General features: G+C 46.1%; 1 long non-coding RNA gene across 1 annotated transcript in view; it reads right to left on the reverse strand.

Annotated features, from left to right (window-relative positions):
* Window positions 1-2,542: 2,542 nt before the first annotated feature.
* The window catches only part of LOC138353477 (uncharacterized), a 248,054-nt gene continuing 230,816 nt past the window's right edge, over window positions 2,543-19,780 (reverse strand). Inside the window, exon 3 of the long non-coding RNA XR_011223171.1 lies at window positions 2,543-2,789. This is a non-coding gene — a long non-coding RNA (uncharacterized lncRNA). The remainder of the gene's footprint in view (window positions 2,790-19,780) is intronic.

Below are 19,780 nucleotides of genomic sequence, written 5' to 3' on the forward strand. Positions count from 1 at the left end.
CAAAGCTGGAGAAATTGCTGACCTGGAGAGTGTGCAGAGATCCTTTACTGCTAGAATCCACTCAGTAAAACATCTAAACTATTGGGACCGACTAAAGAGCCTAAAACTGTACTCCCTTGAGCGCAGGCGGGAGAGGTACATAATAATTTACACGTGGAAAATATTAGAGGGGTTGGTCCCAAACCTGCACACAGAAATAACATCACATGAGACCAGAAGACATGGCAGGATGTGCAGAATACCCCCGTTGAAAAACAGAGGTGCAACTGGTACTCTGAGAGAGAACTCTATCAACATCAGAGGTCCGAGACTGTTCAACACGCTTCCACTACACATAAGGGGCATAACTGGCCGACCCCTCTCAGTGTTCAAGAGAGAACTAGATAAGCACCTCCAAAGGATACCTGATCAACCAGGTTGTGACTCATACGTCAGGCTGCGAGCAGCCGCGTCCAACAGCCTGGTTGATCAGTCCGGCAACCAGGAGGCCTGGTCGACGACCGGGCCGCGGGGACGCTAAGCCCCGAAAGCACTTCAAGGTAACCTCAAGGTAAGGTAGGCCTCCACCCCCAGGAAGCAGCCAGTGACAGCTGACTAACACCCAGGTACCTATTTTACTGCTAGGTAACAGGAGCATAGGGTGAAAGAAACTCTGCCCATTGTTTCTCGCCGGCACCTGGGATCGAACCCAGGACCACAGGATCACAAGTCCTGCGTGCTGTCCGCTCGGCCGACCGGCTCCCTCCAGGGTGGGAGAAATGGAACTATTCACAGAAAGATACTGGAGCCTGTCACTAAGGTAAGACTGAAGGTATTGGAGGGAGTGACCTCTGACTCCATAATGGTATAATTTAAGAAGGTTGTGGTGGTTGACAATGTCAAAAGCCTTATGTAGGTCAACAATTGATATAGGTCTGAAATTGTTGACATCAGTGTGATCACATTTATGGACTTTTTTTTTTTATAGAATATCTGGAAAGGTTTGAAGGTCAAATGATTGGTTGAAGAGCATTGCAATGGCTGGAGCTAGAAATCTGGAGGCTTTTTTTGTAAATTAGAGTTGGTATCTCAGCTAGGACACTACTTTGTTTTAAGAGAGGATTATTTAACATCAGAGGAATTACCAGGAGTTATGTACAGAGATTCTAGATAGTTTCCTTTAAGGTAGTCCTTAACATTGGTTAGGGAGGACGGGATATCATGTGCAAGGATGTGCCAATGGATGAGAAGAAACTATTGAATTTAATAGTGTCAGAGGCTGAAAGCACACATTGTCATTGGATATGAGTATTGTTTTTTTATTCAACATTTTTTTATCCTAATATTTAGGAAATAGTGCTCCAAGTTTTCAAATTGCTGCCCTTAATATGGTCAAATTTATTTTCATAGTATTTTATTTTGGCTTTAATTATTTTAGTCATCATTGATGAGTATCTCCTTGAAACTTCTTTGGAGATGACCATGAGAGGGTAGGGTAGGGGTCATGTTTTTTTATTAAGAAATTTAAGTATACCCTTAGTAAGCCATGGATTGTTTAACCCTTTAGTTGTGACTTGTTTTGTTAGCATTGGACAGTGGGTATTATAGAGGCTCAGTTTTCTGAAGAATTGTTTGCACTGCTAGGTTGATGTTCACTATGTTACCTAATTCAGCCTTCCAGTTGATATTAGCAGCAGCAGCAGCAATAAAGTTGCTTATAGAAGTTTCATTGTGCAGCCTAAAGCTTATCATCCTTGTATCTATAGGTGGTTTATTTATGTTAGGAGAAATGAGGGGTAATGGTCTGTGGTCCTATCAATGATTATCCCTGAAGTAAGTGGAGAGGTTATGTTAGTCCAGATGTGATCAAGAGCAGAGGCAGTACTATCAGTGACTCTAGTAGGTCTAGTGATTAAGGGTATGAGGAAGCAGGAATTTAGGAAACTAGCAGTAGGAGGGTTATCAGGCTCGCAGAGGTCAATATTAAAGTCCCTTACGATAATTACATGGTTTTTGTTCAGTCTGTTATCTAGTATTCGATTTCTAAGGTTAGAGTTTAATTCAGACACATCAGTGTTAGGAATTCTATAGACTGCTCCCACAGTCAGGACAGAGTCGGCACCCTTGACTTTAAAACAGGCAAAGATATGCTCCCCACAGTAGTCTCTAGTTCTAATTACTTTTAAGTATGTCAGTTCTTGGTGGTAGTAAAGAGCAATACCACCACCTCTCTGAATTGGTCGACAGTTGTGCATTGCCGAGTAGTTTAGCATGTTAAAGAGTTGAGTAGTATCCTCTTTTTAACCACGTTTCAGTAAGTATAACAAAAGAGAATATGCTGTCAACAGTTTAAATCAAGGCATTAACATCATCAAAGTGTTTGCTTAGAGTACTTACATTCAAGTTAATTACATTGTGATTATATGTCAATTTATTGTTTACATCATGTGCTGTATAATATCTGGAATTTTGATCATTAAAGTGATGATTGTCATAGATAGTGGATAAGAGGTTTAGTTCTGGGTCTATACTTGTTTGCATAAGAGGGCTGGTTGAAGGAAAACAGGGCAAAAAAGGCAATTACAAAATATATAAAATAATATAAACTTAATTATAATTTCTTTAAAAAAAGCTTAGTTAAGATCCTAAAAATTTTTTATGAATTAATAAAAATAAAAATGACTAGGACCAGGTGAGGCTAGTCTGAGAAGAGACCCTCAAGGACTCTAACTCGACCTTGCTCCCAGACCCTGTACGGCTGCTCTCGTATTTTCTCTACTGATTCCAACAGCTTCGTGTAGCGTCTGCGTCTGAAAATCGTGAATTGATTTTAACTTATTGAAGTGTGAACATTTATGCTTTATAATAACCATTAACGTCCAGGATGACATTGTTCAGAATATTATTCTGCACAAGTAGCATCCACTATAACCTGTTGGTGATGGTGGACCCCATAAACATCATGTGACTTGTTATGGACTCTATATCCATCCTGTTTGCAGTAGTGTGCCCCATAGGCATTCCAGCGTCACATCGTTTTCTGTGGACGTTCCTACAACCCATTCTCTAATATTTTTAAAGCTTACACTATTATATATTATGTTGTTTAAGGTAAGGTAGTTATCAGGAGAAAGCGCCAAGCCATTGCAACTATATATATATATATATTTTTTTTTTTTTTTTTAGATATATACAAGAGTTGTTACATTCTTGTAGAGCCACTAGTACGCGTAGGGTTCCGGGCAGGTCCCTGGAATACGATCCCCGCCGCGAAGAATCGTTTTTTCATCCAAGTACACATTTTACTGTTGCGTTAAACAGAGGCTACAGTTAAGGATTTGCGCCCAGTAAATCCTCCCCGGCCAGGATACGAACCCATGACAAAGCGCTCGCGGAACGCCAGGCGAGTGTCTTACCAGATTGATTGATTGATGAAGATTAAGCCACCCAAGAGGTGGCACGGGCATGAATAGCCCGTAAGTGGTGGCCCTTTCGAGCCATTACCAGTATCAAAAGATGATACTGGAGATCTGTGGAGGCGCAACTGCACCCTGCGGGACGGGAGATGTCTCCCGGACCAAGTGGTGACCAAATGGTGGTGTGTCTTACCACTACACCACGGAGACTATATAGCACTAGGAAGGGCTCGGGATATGTCCACAGATCCCCAGTACCAGCTATTGATACTGGTAATAGCTCCAAAGGGCCACCACTTACGGGCTATTCATGCCCGTGCCACCTTTCGGGTGACTTAATCTTTATCAATCAACCAATCGGGATAAGGATTTGTGGTGGGACGGGGGAAGGAAGGAATAGTGCAGTCGGGGATTGAACGCCGACCTGCATGAATTGAGACTGTCGCTCTACTGTCCAGCCCAAGGTGTTGGACTGGGGGACAAGAAGCCAGAGTGTATTCATACACGTTAGGCTTATTCCGAGGTCTCCCCCCCCTCCCAAGGTCGAATTACTGACCCCACAACAAGCTAACTCCTGAGTACCTACTCATTGCTAGGTAAACAGAGGCATTAGGTGAAAGGAAGTGCGCCCAACCAGCACAGATCAGTCTGACCTGGTTGACCAAACCACCAACCAGGTCAGAGACTGGGCCGCGGGGACATTGATCCTCGGAATTAACGACAGGTACGCCCAATCATCTGACCTCTAAACTTGGACATACACACACATTTATATACCACATCACTGTCCCAGACCCAGTGCCATGTACCCTGAGGCACTGTCTGAGGGCCAGTACCACACTGTCCCAGACCCAGTGCCATGCACCCTGAGGCACTGTCTGAGGGCCAGTACCACACTGTCCCAGACCCAGTGCCATGCACCCTGAGGCACTGTCTGAGGGCCAGTACCACACTGTCCCAGACCCAGTGCCATGTACCCTGAGGCACTGTCTGAGGGCCAGTACCACACTGTCAAACTTAGGTTCACACAAATCGGCGCAGACAGATAACACACAAATATAAACAGAACACACACACGTATGTCAGACAGAACTATTTCTTTAGTTTAAGGGTCGTAAATAAGTGGAACGGACAAGATGACGAAGTTGTCGAAGCCAATTCGACACAAATATTGTAAATGTAAACATGATATTAACAAAATAAATGGAAAATAAGTCACTACACTAAACTAATGACGGTCGAAAGGCGTTAAGAGCGTTGCTCGACCCTGCAAGCATGACCATAGACGAGTACAGATACAGATAGATCTGAAGATAAATTTAGATAATATAACAAAATTAGCTCAGTAAAAAGCTAAGACACTAATTACTAAAAACTAAAATAAAGCAAATACCGCCACGGACCACCCGCCCTATCTTACGGCTGCCTTGAGGTTACCTAGAGGTGCTTCCGGGGCTTAGCGTCCCCACGGCCCGGTCGTCGACCAGGCCTCCTCCGGCTGCCTATTACACCAGTTTATATAAATCAAACGCAATAATTCCAGCTGAAAAGGCACTTCCGAGGGACCTTGGGGCGGGGGCTTCAAGTCTCCGGCCAAGAGCCCTTCACCCTCTTTGTTAAAATGGTCTGAAGTTACTGAGCTCTTAGGTGTAGCTGGTGGTCTTGTGGCGGGGGTCGTGGAGGGAGGAGGGGGGGGGGTCGTGGGGGGTGGAGGAGGGTCGTGGGGGGAGGAGGAGGAGGGTCGTGGGGGGAGGAGGAGGAGGGTCGTGGGGGGAGGAGGAGGAGGGTCGTGGGGGGAGGAGGAGGAGGGTCGTGGGGGAGGAAGGGGGGATGTTCACGTTGGAGGTGTGTGGGGGGGGGAGGGGGGGCAGAGTAGTAAGCAAAGTAGGAGAATTCGTTTTTTTTTTTTTTTTTTTTTTTTTTTTTTTTTTAGATATATACAAGAGTTGTTACATTCTTGTACAGCCACTAGTACGCGTAGCGTACCGGGCAGGTCCCTGGAATACGATCCCCGCCGCGAAGAATCGTTGTTACAACCAAGTACACATTTTACTGTTGAGTTAAACAGAGGCTACAGTTAAGGATTTGCGCCCAGTAAATCCTCCCCGGCCAGGATACGAACCCATGACATAGTGCTCGCGGAACGCCAGGCGAGTGTCTTACCACTACACCACGTAGACTGTGTTGATGATAACTGTTCTGGCTTTGGAATGGTGGCTTTTAAATTAGGAAATAAAATGAGAACGCGAGATTAGGGCGTTATTTACAACCGCGAACAGGAAGGATTGACTGGGCACCGAACTTCACCACATCACCCTAAGCTGTTCATTGGGGTTGTTAACCGAGTGTCAGGTCGTGTTCCAGGGGAAACCGTATTACCAATATTTCCCTACGTAGGTTTTGAAATCTAAATTTACTTAAATTTTACTTTCATTAAAATTTGTAACTATTTTCCGCCTTGCAGTCTGAAATACGACAAAAATTCCTAACATTATGGACGCGGTGATCACTCGAGTGTTTCAAACGAAGGTTAAACATATAATTATGTCTACGTTAGACATGTTAGACATGTGTGTGTTAGACATTACGTTAGACATGAATTATGGATGAGTTTGGGTGGATATCAAGGGTAGCTGCTGGTGTGGGCCAAGAGGCTATCTTGAGGTTATCTTGAGATGATTTCGGGGCTTTTTAGTGTCCCCGCGGCCCGGTCCTCGACCAGGCCTCCACCCCCAGGAAGCAGCCCGTGACAGCTAACACCCAGGTACCTATTTTACTGCTAGGTAACAGGGGCATAGGGTGAAAGAAACTCTGCCCATTGTTTCTCGCCGGCGCCTGGCATCGAACCCAGGACCACAGGATCACAAGTCCAGTGTGCTGTCCGCTCGGCCGACCGGCTCCCTACAGGCTTCCTGCAGTTTCACCAATCTAAATGCTGACCCCATGAGTTAGCACCATTGTATAATATACTGACCCCCAAACCTGACTTCAATAATCCAGGTGTCTGTGTGTTACTAGAGTCAGATATATTATTGAGAGGTGATACAGGGAAGTTTCTATAACGTGATTAAGGTGTCTAGATGTGAAACTGATGTGGTTATAGTTTGCTTATGTGTTGTGTTCTCAGTTTACATCTGGAGGGAAAACCGTGTTGCCAGTTTACCTGTGGAAACCCCAGGTATCCAGTTTACCTGTGGAAAACCCCATGTATCCAGTTTACCTGCGGGAAACCCCAGTTATCCAGTTTACCTGCGGGAAACCCCAGTTATCCAGTTTACCTGCGGGAAACCCCAGGAATCCAGTTTACCTGCGGGAAACCCCAGGTATCCAGTTTACCTGCGGGAAACCCCAGGTATCCAGTTTACCTGCGGGAAACCCCAGGTATCCAGTTTACCTGCGGGAAACCCCAGGTATCCAGTTTACCTGCGGGAAACCCCAGGTATCCAGTTTACCTGCGGGAAACCCCAGGTATCCAGTTTACCTGCGGGAAACCCCAGGTATCCAGTTTACCTGCGGGAAACCCCAGGTATCCAGTTTACCTGCGGGAAACCCCAGGTATCCAGTTTACCTGCGGGAAACCCCAGGTATCCAGTTTACCTGCGGGAAACCCCAGGTATCCAGTTTACCTGCGGGAAACCCCAGGTATCCAGTTTACCTGCGGGAAACCCCAGGTATCCAGTTTACCTGCGGGAAACCCCAGGTATCCAGTTTACCTGCGGGAAACCCCAGGTATCCAGTTTACCTGCGGGAAACCCCGGGTATCCAGTTTACCTGCGGGAAACCCCAGGTATCCAGTTTACCTGCGGGAAACTGCAGGTATCCAGTTTACCTGCGGGAAACCCCATGTATCCAGTTTACCTGTGGGAAACCCCAGGTATCCAATTTACCTGTGGAAAACCCCATGTATCCAGTTTACCTGTGGAAAACCCCATGTATCCAGTTTACCTGTGGAAAACCCCATGTATCCAGTTTACCTGTGGAAAACCCAGGTATCCAGTTTACCTGTGGAAAACCCCCCATGTATCCAGTTTACCTGTGGAAAACCCAGGTATCCAGTTTACCTGTGGAAAACCCCCCATGTATCCAGTTTACCTCCTGTGGGAAACCCCATGTATCCAGTTTACCTGTGGAAAACCCCATGTATCCAGTTTACGAACAGCGACGTGAAATTAAAATTAACGTGCATCATATATTTTGATTCTGGAAGGTAAAGTGAGATTCATGTTGCTCTCCCATTACATGGGAGAACCCCCCCCCCCCTGGCCGCCCACTACCTGGGAGAACACCCCGCCCCCTCTGGCCGCCTGTGGGGGGGAGGGGGCTTGTCCATCCAATCGTCTCCGTGGTCTCCTCAATCTTCCTCAAGGTGTTGATTGAGGGCTTAATATTCGCAGTCTTTCTCTCAAGTCTTGACTTCCATACTCCTGCAGGCGGCGCTGTCGACGCCCCTGTGTGTGTGTGCCAGGGGTAGGCTGGTGGGCCAGGGGTAGGCTGGTGGGCCAGGGGTAGGCTGGTGGGCCAGGGGTAGGCTGGTGGGCCAGGGGTAGGCTGGTGGGCCAGGGGTAGGCGAGCAGGCCAGGGGGGTCGTTCAGAGGGTCGTTCAGAGGGTAGCAAGAGCTGCCAGGACTAACCTCGGGGTCTTCAGTGGTGGCCTGAGCCTTACAAGTGGCGCCCTGACGAAGCGGCCCCCAACGTGTATCTGTATACTCGCGAATTTGTGGCCCGCCTGGCCCGGCCCGGCCCGGCCTGCCTAGCCCGCCCAGGTGGGCCACACACCCTTCCTCCCAGCCTCTTGACAGCGGGGTGTGGCCCGCCACCACCCAGCTCGTCCTCCAAAGGCGCCCCAACATCAAGAAACTGACGTACTAAGGTGCCCTTCTCCTAACCTGCCAGAGGTAGTTTAGGGTACCATTACCAAGGTTGGTAATAAAACCTAACCTAACCACCCTAGGCCTAATACACGCTTTCTGAGGCCTAATATAGCACATATATGTGCTATGTTAGGCCTAGGAATATTTAAGCTTGGTCTTAGCTTTAATTTTCCAGACTATAAAGCGAATAGTACCGAATTCTACTGTCTAATTGTCCATTATGTCAATATATGTACGATGGCTCATATAGTTACAAAAATTACTATCTAAAAAGAGCGTAAGTTGAAAAGTGAAGCGCATATATATATATATATATATATATATATATATATATATATATATATATATATATATATATATATATATATATATATATATATATATATATATATATTACCAGTCTCCGTGGTGTAGTGGTAAGACACTCGCCTGGCGTTCCGCGAGCGCTTTGTCATGGGTTCGTATCCTGGCCGGGGAGGATTTACTGGGCGCAAATCCTTAACTGTAGCCTCTGTTTAACTCAACAGTAAAATGTGTACTTGGTTATAACAACGATTCTTCGCGGCGGGGATCGTATTCCAGGGACCTGCCCGAAACGCTACGCGTACTAGTGGCTCTACAAGAATGTAACAACTCTTGTATATATCTCAAAAAAAAAATAAAAAATATGACAAGTGGCCCAAGTGTGTTCACAGGAGCTCACAGCTACACACCACAGCTGTGAGACACCACAACTGTACACCACAGCACAGCTGCGAGAGGCGAAGAGGTAGAGCCTATAGCAGTTGGTATTCAGTGCTCGCGAACACTCACAGCGATACACAAGGATTCGCATGCAAACGCTGGTGGATTTATGAAGGTTGATACATAAACATACGCGCCCAGCATTAATAAATACGCGAATATACACACGCAAACACTGGTGTATGCATGAATTTACTCTGGCAAGCACAGCTACACACACAGCCTCTTTTAGCGTGATAGTAGATAAATGGAATGCACTTAAGGAACAGGTTGTGGAAGCAAACTCTATTCATAATTTTAAAACTAGATATGATAGGGAAATGGGACAGGAGTCATCGCTGTAAACAACCGATGGCTAGAAAGGCGGGATCCAAGAGTCAATGCTCGATCCTGCAGCCACAAATAGGTGAGTACACACACACACACACACACACACACACACACACACACACACACACACACACACACACACACACAACACGCCATACATCTCAGGTATTGGCTTGAACTGTCCCCAGGTTGACGTCTGTTTGGGAGAGAAATGTCAGCCATTCGTCTTTCATTTCTCTCACTGTGTGTGTGTGTGTGTGTGTGTGTGTGTGTGTGTGTGTGTGTGTGTGTGTGTGTGTGTGCGCGCGCGCGCGCGCTTACCTAGTTGTGCTATCTTGAGGTTATCTTGAGATGATTTCGGGGCTTTCAGTGTCCCCGCGGCCCGGTCCTCGACCAGGCCTCCACCCCCAGGAAGCAGCCCGTGACAGCTGACTAACACCCAGGTACCTATTTACTGCTAGGTAACAGGGGCATAGGGTGAAAGAAACTCTGCCCATTGTTTCTCGCCGGCGCCCGGGATCGAACCCGGGACCACAGGATCACAGTCCAGCGTGCTGTCCGCTCGGCCGACCGGCTCCCTTAGTTCCATAGGCTTTAGTAGCCATAGGCTCTATCATATCTACATTTGAAACTGTGTATGGAGTCAGCCTCCACCACATCACTGCCTAATGCATTCCATTTACTAACTACTCTGACACTCAAAAAAGTTCTTTCTAACGTCCCTGTGGCTCATCTGAGTACTCAGTTTCCACCTGTGTCTCCTTGTTCGCGTACCACCCGTGTTAAATAGTTTATCTTTATCTACCCTGTCAATTCCTCTGAGAATTTTGTAGGTAGTGATTATGTCTCCCCTTACTCTTCTGTCTTCCAGTGTCGTGAGGTGCATTTCCCGCAGCCTGTCCTCGTAACTCATGCCTCTTAGTTCTGGGACTAGTCTAGTGACATACCTCTGAACTTTTTCAAGCTTCGTCTTGTGCTTGACAAGGAACGGGTTCCATGCTGGAGCCGCATACTCCAGGATTGGTCTTACATATGTGGTATACAAGGTTCGGAATGATTCCTTGAACAGGTTCCTGAAGGCTGTTCTGATGTTAGCCAGCCTTGCTTACGCCGCCGATGTTATTCTTTTGATGTGGGCTTCAGGAGACAGGTTTGGTGTGATATCAACTCCTAGATCCTTCTGTTTCCTGAAGGACTTCATCCCCCATTCTGTATCCTGTGTCTGGCCTCCTGTTTCCACTGCCTAGTTTCATTACCTTACATTTACTCGGGTTGAACTTTAATAGCTATTTATTGGACCATTGTGTGTGTGTGTGTGTGTGTGTGTGTGTGTGTGTGTGTGTGTGTGTGTGTGTGTGTGTGTGTGTGTGTGTGTGTGTGTGTGTGTGTAGGTGCATGTGTGCGCGCGTGCGTGCATGTACGTGGGTGATTTGCTGTAAAATTTACCGTTGAGTTGGATCACCATTATCAAGGGAACCAAAGGCTAGGCGGACAGGTCAAAGGTCGGGGAGTGTCGTCCCAAGCCACTCGCTCTATCCCCCGTCCACACTCACAAACGGCAGCAAATGTTTTAGCTGGGTTCTCAGCCCAGCAGGAATAGGTTTAAAAATAACATTTCAAAGGTGAAAAGAGAAGTTCTCTGAAAGGAGAGATGAGCAAAGCCCGCCGAGCCACTAATTAAAATAAACATACGAGTTCTTACAAGAATGAAAGAACTCATCTACATAAATAAAAAATAATTAAAAATAAAATAAGAATTCTACGCTTTATCAACTCTATAGAAACCTCATCCTTTCAACCTTTCTATTTAATAAGATTATTTCTAGTAAAATTAGGTATAATCTTCTTGATTCCAACTTGTTGAAAAAATGGTTTCAAATGAGAGTCAGCCCTTATGACGATTGTTGATAAGTGGCGACTTTAATTTGAAATCAATAGACTGGGAAGCTTATGAGGCCAGTATAGAGGACTTCTAGACGTTCTATCCCCATCCTTGACCATCCCTCGTCCCTCTATCTCCATCCTTGACACAATCACGTGTTTACGTGTTATACACGCTACAAGAACACGTGTTTACGTGTTATACACGCTACAAGAACACGTGTTTACGTGTTATACACGCTACAAGAACACGTGTTTACGTGTTATACACGCTACAAGAACACGTGTTTACGTGTTATACACGCTACAAGAACACGTGTTTACGTGTTATACACGCTACAAGAACACGTGTTTACGTGTTATACACGCTACAAGAACACGTGTTTACGTGTTATACACGCTACAAGAACACGTGTTTACATGTTTACCACGCTACAATAACACGTGTTTACATGTTTACCACGCTACAATAACATGTGTTTACATGTTTACCACGCTACAATAACGAGAAAAAGATGTACCGTCAATGTTGGATTTAGCATTTACCGAGAAAGACGGAGAGATAATTGACATTGACTACCTTCCACTCCCTTGGGCAAGACCCAACGCATGTCCTCTAGGAAATTAGATATGGTAGACGTTATATAACCTAGAAGAGAATGGAGGAGTGATAACCTAGAAGAGAATGGGGGAAGGGGGGACTGAACCATGTGGTAACCTTGAGTTTAAGAGAGGAGACTATGGGGGAACGTAGCCTCTTCTTTAATAAATTTGAGTACAAAGAGAGGAGGGGTAGGAATAGCCTAGGCTACTCTATCCCTTTGTGATGTATTTTATTGTCTCAATAAACTTACTTTGACTTGAATAGAAGGAGTTATTGTGAGGCGAGGAAGTAAATAAGATGCATGTCTTATTTTGTGAGATGTGATGAAGGAATAAGAACATTTACACCAATACAGTGACGCAGAAGTAAATAGTGGAAATAAATATAGGAAGAGGTCTAAACCCTCAAACATCACAACACTATGAGCCAGCAAGAAACAATACAACAGTGGGAAGAGAGACAGAAGAAAAAGAGAGAGAGAAGAAAGAGAGAGACTTTTCCTTTTGAGAAAGGAAAAGAGGTCATATGTAAAACAGAATTAAGCGTGTTTTCTGAGTTCATAAAAAGCAAATTCCAAGTAAAGGATATAATCCAGAGGTTGAAAATGGGGAACAGATTCGCAGAGAATGAAAAGGAAATGTGTGAAACACTAAATGATCAGTTCCGGAGAATGTCTGGGGCAAAATATGGTTTTCAGAGAACAGACACAATGCAGATTTCAGAGAACAACAACAGAGTATTTAGACTTGTCTCAAGACGAAGTAGAACAATTGTTCAAGGAGTTAGGTAGAAACAAGGCAGTTGGAACAGATGGAGTCTCACCTTGGGTTCCCAGGGAACGCGCTTTTTAACCGAACATTCCACTTTAACTGATATTTTTCAGGCATCTTTACATACCGGAATCTTAGCAGATATATGGAAAAATGCACATCAAAAGGCTATCATCAGCGGCATATGCTAGGTTGGCCAAAATAAGAACTGCCTATAAAAACTTGTGTAAGGAATCGTGCAGAACCTTTTATGCTACATATGTGAGACCAATCCTAGAGTATGCATCTCCAGCCTTGAGTGTTAGACCAGTGTTAAAGTGTTAGACAATGTTAGAGAAGATTCAGAGATATGCCACCAGAGTAATTCTGGAGCTGAGAGGCACGAGTTACGAGGAGAGACTACTGGAATTAAACCTCACGTCCCTGGAAGACGGAAGAGTTAGGGGAGACATGATCTCCACCTACAAAATTCTCACTGGATTTGGCAGCGTGGACAAAGACGAACTATTTAGTAAGGGCGGAACACGAACAAGGGGACACAGGTGAAAACTGAGTACCAAAATAAGCCACAGACATTAGAAAGAACTTTTTCAGTGTCAGAGTAGTTAGACAGTGATGTGGTGGAGGCTGACTCCATACACAGTTTCAAATGTAGATATGATAGAGCCCAATAGGCTCAGGAACCTGTACACCAGTTGAGAGGCGGGACCAAAGAGACAAAGCTTAACTCCTCGCAAGCACAAATAGGTGAGTACAACTAAGTGAGTACACAATCCGGGAATCAGTATCCCCCGAGGCCCGGTCTCTAACTAGATCATGGTCATTAGATAATACAATTAGTATTACGTATTAATACAAATGATATTAAAAAATACAATTTTTAATACAATTAGTATTAAAAAAACGTATTGGGATGTCCAATTACAGGTTCGTGTAAATGTTTAAACAATTAAATTTACGTATTTAATTAACTATATTAACGAAGAAAAAGTATTCCATGATTTTCCAAAAAGTTGTAGACAAAATAAAAAAACTTTAGGCTTGCAGACAATATGTCCATTTATCATTGTGTACCTCAGTGTATAGTCATCAATATTTTACAAATTAATCCAAATGTTTAAAAATGACGCTAACAAACTCGTTATCAATTTAAATGATGTCTTGTGGATGTGACTTAGAAAGATGTGGAGTGACATCACCACAAGATATCCTGGCGGCTTAGATAGACACTAGGCTGTGTTCAAGCAGCCTGTTGTACACACCCGCACTAAGTGCACACCTTCCAGGGCCCGGGGGAGGGGGGGGGGTGGAGTGTATGTGTGAAGGGTGTGTGTGTATGGGGGGGGGGGTGAGGTGGTTGAGAAGGGGTGCTGTTGGGGGGTGACGGGGGAGGGAAAGCCATCAAGGGGGCGTCTGGCCACAACAGCTGATCTTGCCAAAACAAACCAGACATGACAGCCCTGATAGGACACGCGCGCTCGGTCACTCCTCCTCGTGCAGGCTCTTCCTCTTCCCTCGGGGCCCCCTGCTCGTCCTTGCCTCTTGCTTCGGGGTTCTCCCCCCCCCCCCCTCCCCCCCGCCCTTCTCCTCTTTCTTATCCTCATTCATCATCTCCACCTTCATTGTACCTCATCTGTACTCGACGCCTTCATCCTCCTCTTTATTTCCTCTCTGCTGGTGCTGGTGTTCCCACTCCCCTTCTCACCCTGACCACAGACAACTACAAATCTCCTCCCGCCAGAGGGCCAAGCTCCCTGCAAGACAAGGGACCGGAAGTGACGGCCAGGTGATGGAATCCAGGGAGGGGGGAAGGAAGGGGAGAGTGAGAGGGGGATGGGATGAGGGGTGGATCTGAAGGATGAGGGACGGAGGGGGGAAGGGGGGGGAGAGACAGATAGAAGGAGGGAGGGGCGAGAAAGAGATACAGAGGGAGGGAAAGAGAAAGATAGAGAGGAAGGGGAGGAAACATTTCCACTTGTCCACGCGAGGCTATTGAGGTCGGCCCTAGAAGAACGTGATGTGACAGGAATAGACCGGAAAGATAGCCGGTGTAGCAGGGAGACAGACTTAATATGATCTACAAACACCACATTCGTTGAATTAGGTAAACACTATTTATCAAATATATATACTGTTCTTAAATGGGTTCCCCCACTTTGCTCCCGCAAGATAACGTAAGTTTTGGGGGTTGATAAATGTTAATCTTCTTGTTTGAGGAGCTGTTCACTTGAGACAGTTAAGCAAGTCCCAGCTGTGTCTGGGTACAAGTGACAGGATGAACAACCCAGCGGGTTTTCTTCCTATTGGGGAGTGTTGTACATGCTGCTATGGCGGTGTGTCCACTCACAGGATGAGTGACGCTGCCCAATACTGTCACTATGGCGGTGTGTCCACTCACAGGATGAGTGGCGCTCCCCAATACTGTCACTATGGCGGTGTGTCCACTCACAGGATGAGTGGCGCTGCCCAATACTGTCACTATGGCGGTGTGTCCACTCACAGGATGGGTGGCGCTGCCCAATACTGTCACTATGGCGGTGTGTTCACTCATAGTTCACCTCGGTGTACTCATAAATCTTATTTTGAACATGGTCTCTCTGTTCAGCGTCTCACAATCCCTGAACAAGCATTAGGTAGTTGAGATCGAGCGCTCTCCGCCGCCCTCTTTGAGGCGGGCGGACTCCCTCAGGGGTGGACCAGTGTCCCGGCGTCAATTTGCGTTCTTGTATTATGTGGATTTGAAGCTGCGAGTTGCAGACCCCAAAGTCGGATTCCGGCTTCCTAGCCTAGCCATCAGAGGCCAGATTCAGGTTCGTAATGGAATCTGGCTTTAGTCTAATGAACTACAAATTCTTATTTTCCTCTATTATATCTACTACATAATAGGGGCCTGGTAGTACAGTCGGGGTTGTTCTCAACACACAATTAAAATAATTCCGGGAGGGACAGAAGTGGTTGGGCATATTTCTTTTCACCTAATGCATCTGTTCACCCAGCAGTGAGTAGGTACTCATGAGTCAGCTTCTTGTGGGGTTGCATCCTGGGCGGGGTCTGTAATTCGACCTTGGGGGGGGAGACCTTGATATAAGCCTAACGTGTATGAATACACACTGGCTTCCTGTCCCCCCTGACACAAAGGATTAAAATTAAGAATTATATTTATTTCTCTCTCGTCTCCAGGATGTAGCCCGTTGCAGCTGTCTACTAACTATTAGGTACCTATTTACCGCTGGGTGAACAGGAGCATCACGTGAAAGAAACTCTGCCTACGTGTTTCTGTCTCGGCCGGGTGACTCGAATCCAGGTCTATGGCCTACGAATCCCAAACGCTGTCCGCTCGGCCGCTGGACCCTTCGTATGGGTGTGTGCTTACCTATCCGTGACTATGGGGTTAGTGAGATCTAGGGGCCAGATTCACGAAGCGGTTACGCAAGCACTTACGAGCGTGTACATCTTTCCTCAATCTTTGGCGGCTTTGATTACATTTATTAAACAATTTACAAGCATGAAAACTTGCCAATCAACTGTTGTTATTGTTATAAACAGGCTCCTGGTGCTGCGGAGCTCGTTAACTGTTTAATTAATGTAAACAAAGCCGCCAAAGATTGAGAAAAGACGTACAGGTTCGTAAGTGCTTGCGTAACTGCTTCGTGAATCTGGCCCCTAGTTTTTAATTTGAATATCCTTCCTGTGTCATCTTTGTCGGTGACGTTTGTTGGTGGTGTTTAAGATTCAGCTACTGGGAACAAAAGTTCCAAGTAGCACGGGCTATGGTGAGCCCGTAATGGACTTACCTGGCACAGGAGCGGGGGAGAGGGTTGTCGGTGCCTCTCGGTATCTTGTATGTAGTGCTCACCTCTCAGCGTCTACGAGGGAGGGAGGTCTAGATCTTTATGCTCCGCCTACCAGCCTTGTTCTACCTGTTGCGATTCAACCTAACTACTTTGACTTTTGGAGGTGGCTTCCACAACTTCCTTACCCAACCACTTGGGCTGGACGGTAGAGCGACGGTCTCGCTTCATGCAGATCGGCGTTCAATCCCCGACCGTCCAAGTGGTTGGGGCACCATTTCATTCCACCGTCCCATCACCAAATCCTTATCCTGATCCCTTCCCAGTGCTATATAGTCGTAATGGCTTGGCGCTTTCCCTTGATAATTCCTTCCTTCCTTCCACAACTTCCTCTGGTGGTAGAGCATTCCATTTGTTAACTTCCCGTACGGGGGTATGAGTACTTTCTAACCTCCCTCAGGCTCGTTGGCCTCCAACTGTGTCCTCTTTTCATGCTTTCTCTCAAACTGAAGAGGCTATTCTTCTCTACCTAATCTATTCCCCTGAGTATCTTGTAAGTTGTGATCATATCCCCTCTGTTCCTTCTATCCTCTAGAGTTGTTAGATCTAGTGTCATTAGCCTATGTTCGTATGTTCGTAGCTTAGCCCTCTCAGCTCTGGCACCAATCTTGTTGCAAACTTTTGTACTTTTTAAAATTTGGCTTTATGTTTTACGTATTCTAATATTGGTCGAACAAATGTTGTGTAGATTGTCATGAAGGAATCCTGATATGTTTCAGAATGGTGTGTGTGTGTGTGTGTGTGTGTGTGTGTGTGTGTGTGTGTGTGTGTGTGTGTGTGTGTGTGTGTGTGTGTGTGTGTGTGAGTGTGTGAGTGTGTGAGTGTGTGTGTGTGTGTGAGTGTGTGAGTGTGAGAGAGTGTGAGAGAGTGTGAGTGTGTGAGTGTGTGAGTGTGAGAGTGTGTGAGTGTGTGAGTGTGTGAGTGTGAGAGTGTGTGAGTGTGAGAGTGTGAGAGTGTGAGAGTGTGAGAGTGTGAGAGTGTGAGAGTGTGAGTGTGTGAGTGTGAGAGTGTGGAGAGTGTGAGTGTGTGAGTGTGAGAGTGTGAGAGTGTGAGTGTGAGAGTGTGAGAGTGTGAGAGTGTGCGCGCACCGTCGATTGTTTAATGTACTGATTCTCGACCTATTTTCCTTTATCATATCTACTACACATTTCTCTCTCCTCTCACAATCACACACACATTGCTTGGATGAAGCCTATAGCAGCAGTGTACCTCCCAGGTACCTAGTTACAGCTAGGTGAACAGGAGAATGAAGTGAAAGAAACTGCCCTTTTGTTTCTGTCTCGGCTGGGAATCGAACCCGGACCCTACGGACTACGACCCCCCGAGCGTTGTCCACTCAACTGTGATGCAGAGTCCATGCCAGCGATGCATATTGTAGTATTGTGTGAGCGTGTTCACGTTCCCCTGATTGCAACACAGAGGCAACAGGGGGGACCTAGCAGCTTCCCTGTGGACCTGACCCCCACACGCCCCCCCCCCCACAGAGTTGTGGGGTAGAGTGAGGTCAACAACTTTTCAACTCCGGGTAATTGAGTTCCATACAGCCAGTCTACACTGTATGCTTCACCGAGCCACTCACGTAAATAGCCTCGGCCACATGTTATATTTACCTGACTAGGCTCCTTAAACTTTAAATTTTTTATTGTACTTTACAAGCACTCTCTCGAGTGTCACAGAGTGAATGAGCTTGCACTCAAATACTACAATTTAAGAGGCTTGCTTCTCACTTGCCAAGAACTAAATCAAACTTGCAATTCACCACAAATAAATAATAGTGCACAATTTAAACATAAGCGCGCATAATTATCACAATCAACAGTCAATCGAAATAAATGCACAAATTCCCGAGAACGCCTATCACTAGGGGAAAAGATAAGGGATGTTACTTAGCTGCGAGTTTACTGTTCCGTCAGCAATCAGCTGTCTGTCGCGCGACGTCGGTGGCGCGCGGGAACCTTGCCACTGTTTCCGTCGCTGCTGCTGCGGCTCACACCTGGCGCCGCCTCCTACTGCACTTTTAACTCCTTATTACCTGCTGTTGACTGCAGGTATACTACTGATGTACTGAGAGACTCCAGGTCCGCACCATTCCTGGTCATTGCCGTACTGAGCGGCTCTCTTCTTTAAGACTATCACTGCTAACTTGGCGCTGGCGACCAGTGGAGGGAGCCACATTCAAAATACCCGCCGGCGGGAGTGCTCTCTGTCTCCAGCCCGTCCTTCTGAGGTTTCCCAACGTCAGGAAACTGTCGTACTGAAGTCCCGTCTCAGAGAGTTCAGTTCCTGAACCGATTATGTGCCTCTGCAATCATTTACACCACCGCCCACGGGATGGGTATGGGGTGCATAATAAAGAAAGAAATAGAATCTCACAAGCAGTATTGGGCCGCTCCGTGTAGCCTGGGGCAGGACTCCGAGGAGAACACCCACACCTTGCTGAACAGATCCCGTTGAATCCACCCGATTGATTGATTGATGAAGATTAAGTCACCCAGGTGGTGGCACGGGTATGAATAGCCCGTAAAATCCAGCCACATGACTTGGGCTTAGTATACCTGTTGACAGTACATCATCTCGCCAGTCGTCCGTGTCATGCCTCATCTCTCTCTCCCAAGCCTAGGATAACTTCTTCCTCGGAAGACTGCAGAGTCAAGGTGAGCCTCTTAATTCTATCCACCTTATACACTCTTGCAGGAGCCGTCATAACTAGTGTGGTTACTAACTCTACATACTACTCACTTCACTGGAACTTTTTTTATTCACACTTTGGTCACTGCACTGCCAAATGTACAATTGCAAATGTCATTGGAGAATAATCACTAGCAGGCCCCCAGACTGCACAACCATCACATTGTCTGACACTGGTGATCACAATAGCAGGTTGCTCTTGCATGCAACGACGTAATGCATGTCTTATCACAGTACACACCAGTCCTCCTTGGCTGGGACTGTCCCTTGGGAAACGTGGAACCGCTTGGGTCTGCTGAGGAGTAAAACGATGACTTTCCAAACAATTTTTCTGCTCAGCTGGACGGGTACTGCACACCAGCCCGTCCTCCTACCAAGGCCATTCCATCCAGCGGTCGACCCCAAATATGCAATCATCAATTTCAACATGTTGTTCATTCAAAACTGGAATTTTCTCAAATATATATTAATATTATTCTATATTACCATATTGTACATATTTAGGCAGTTAAGTGTTTAGGTTCTGTTGGCAATTCTTGGTATTTGTAGTACGTGGATGAAGCATTTACAACCCATCCTTGACTCAAGTCCATTACATTCAGCGGTCAACCCCACAGACGCATTCATAAATTTTAACATGCTGTTT

The sequence above is a fragment of the Procambarus clarkii genome, chromosome 58 (genome assembly GCF_040958095.1).
Source record: "Procambarus clarkii isolate CNS0578487 chromosome 58, FALCON_Pclarkii_2.0, whole genome shotgun sequence".
NCBI lineage: Eukaryota > Metazoa > Arthropoda > Malacostraca > Decapoda > Cambaridae > Procambarus > Procambarus clarkii.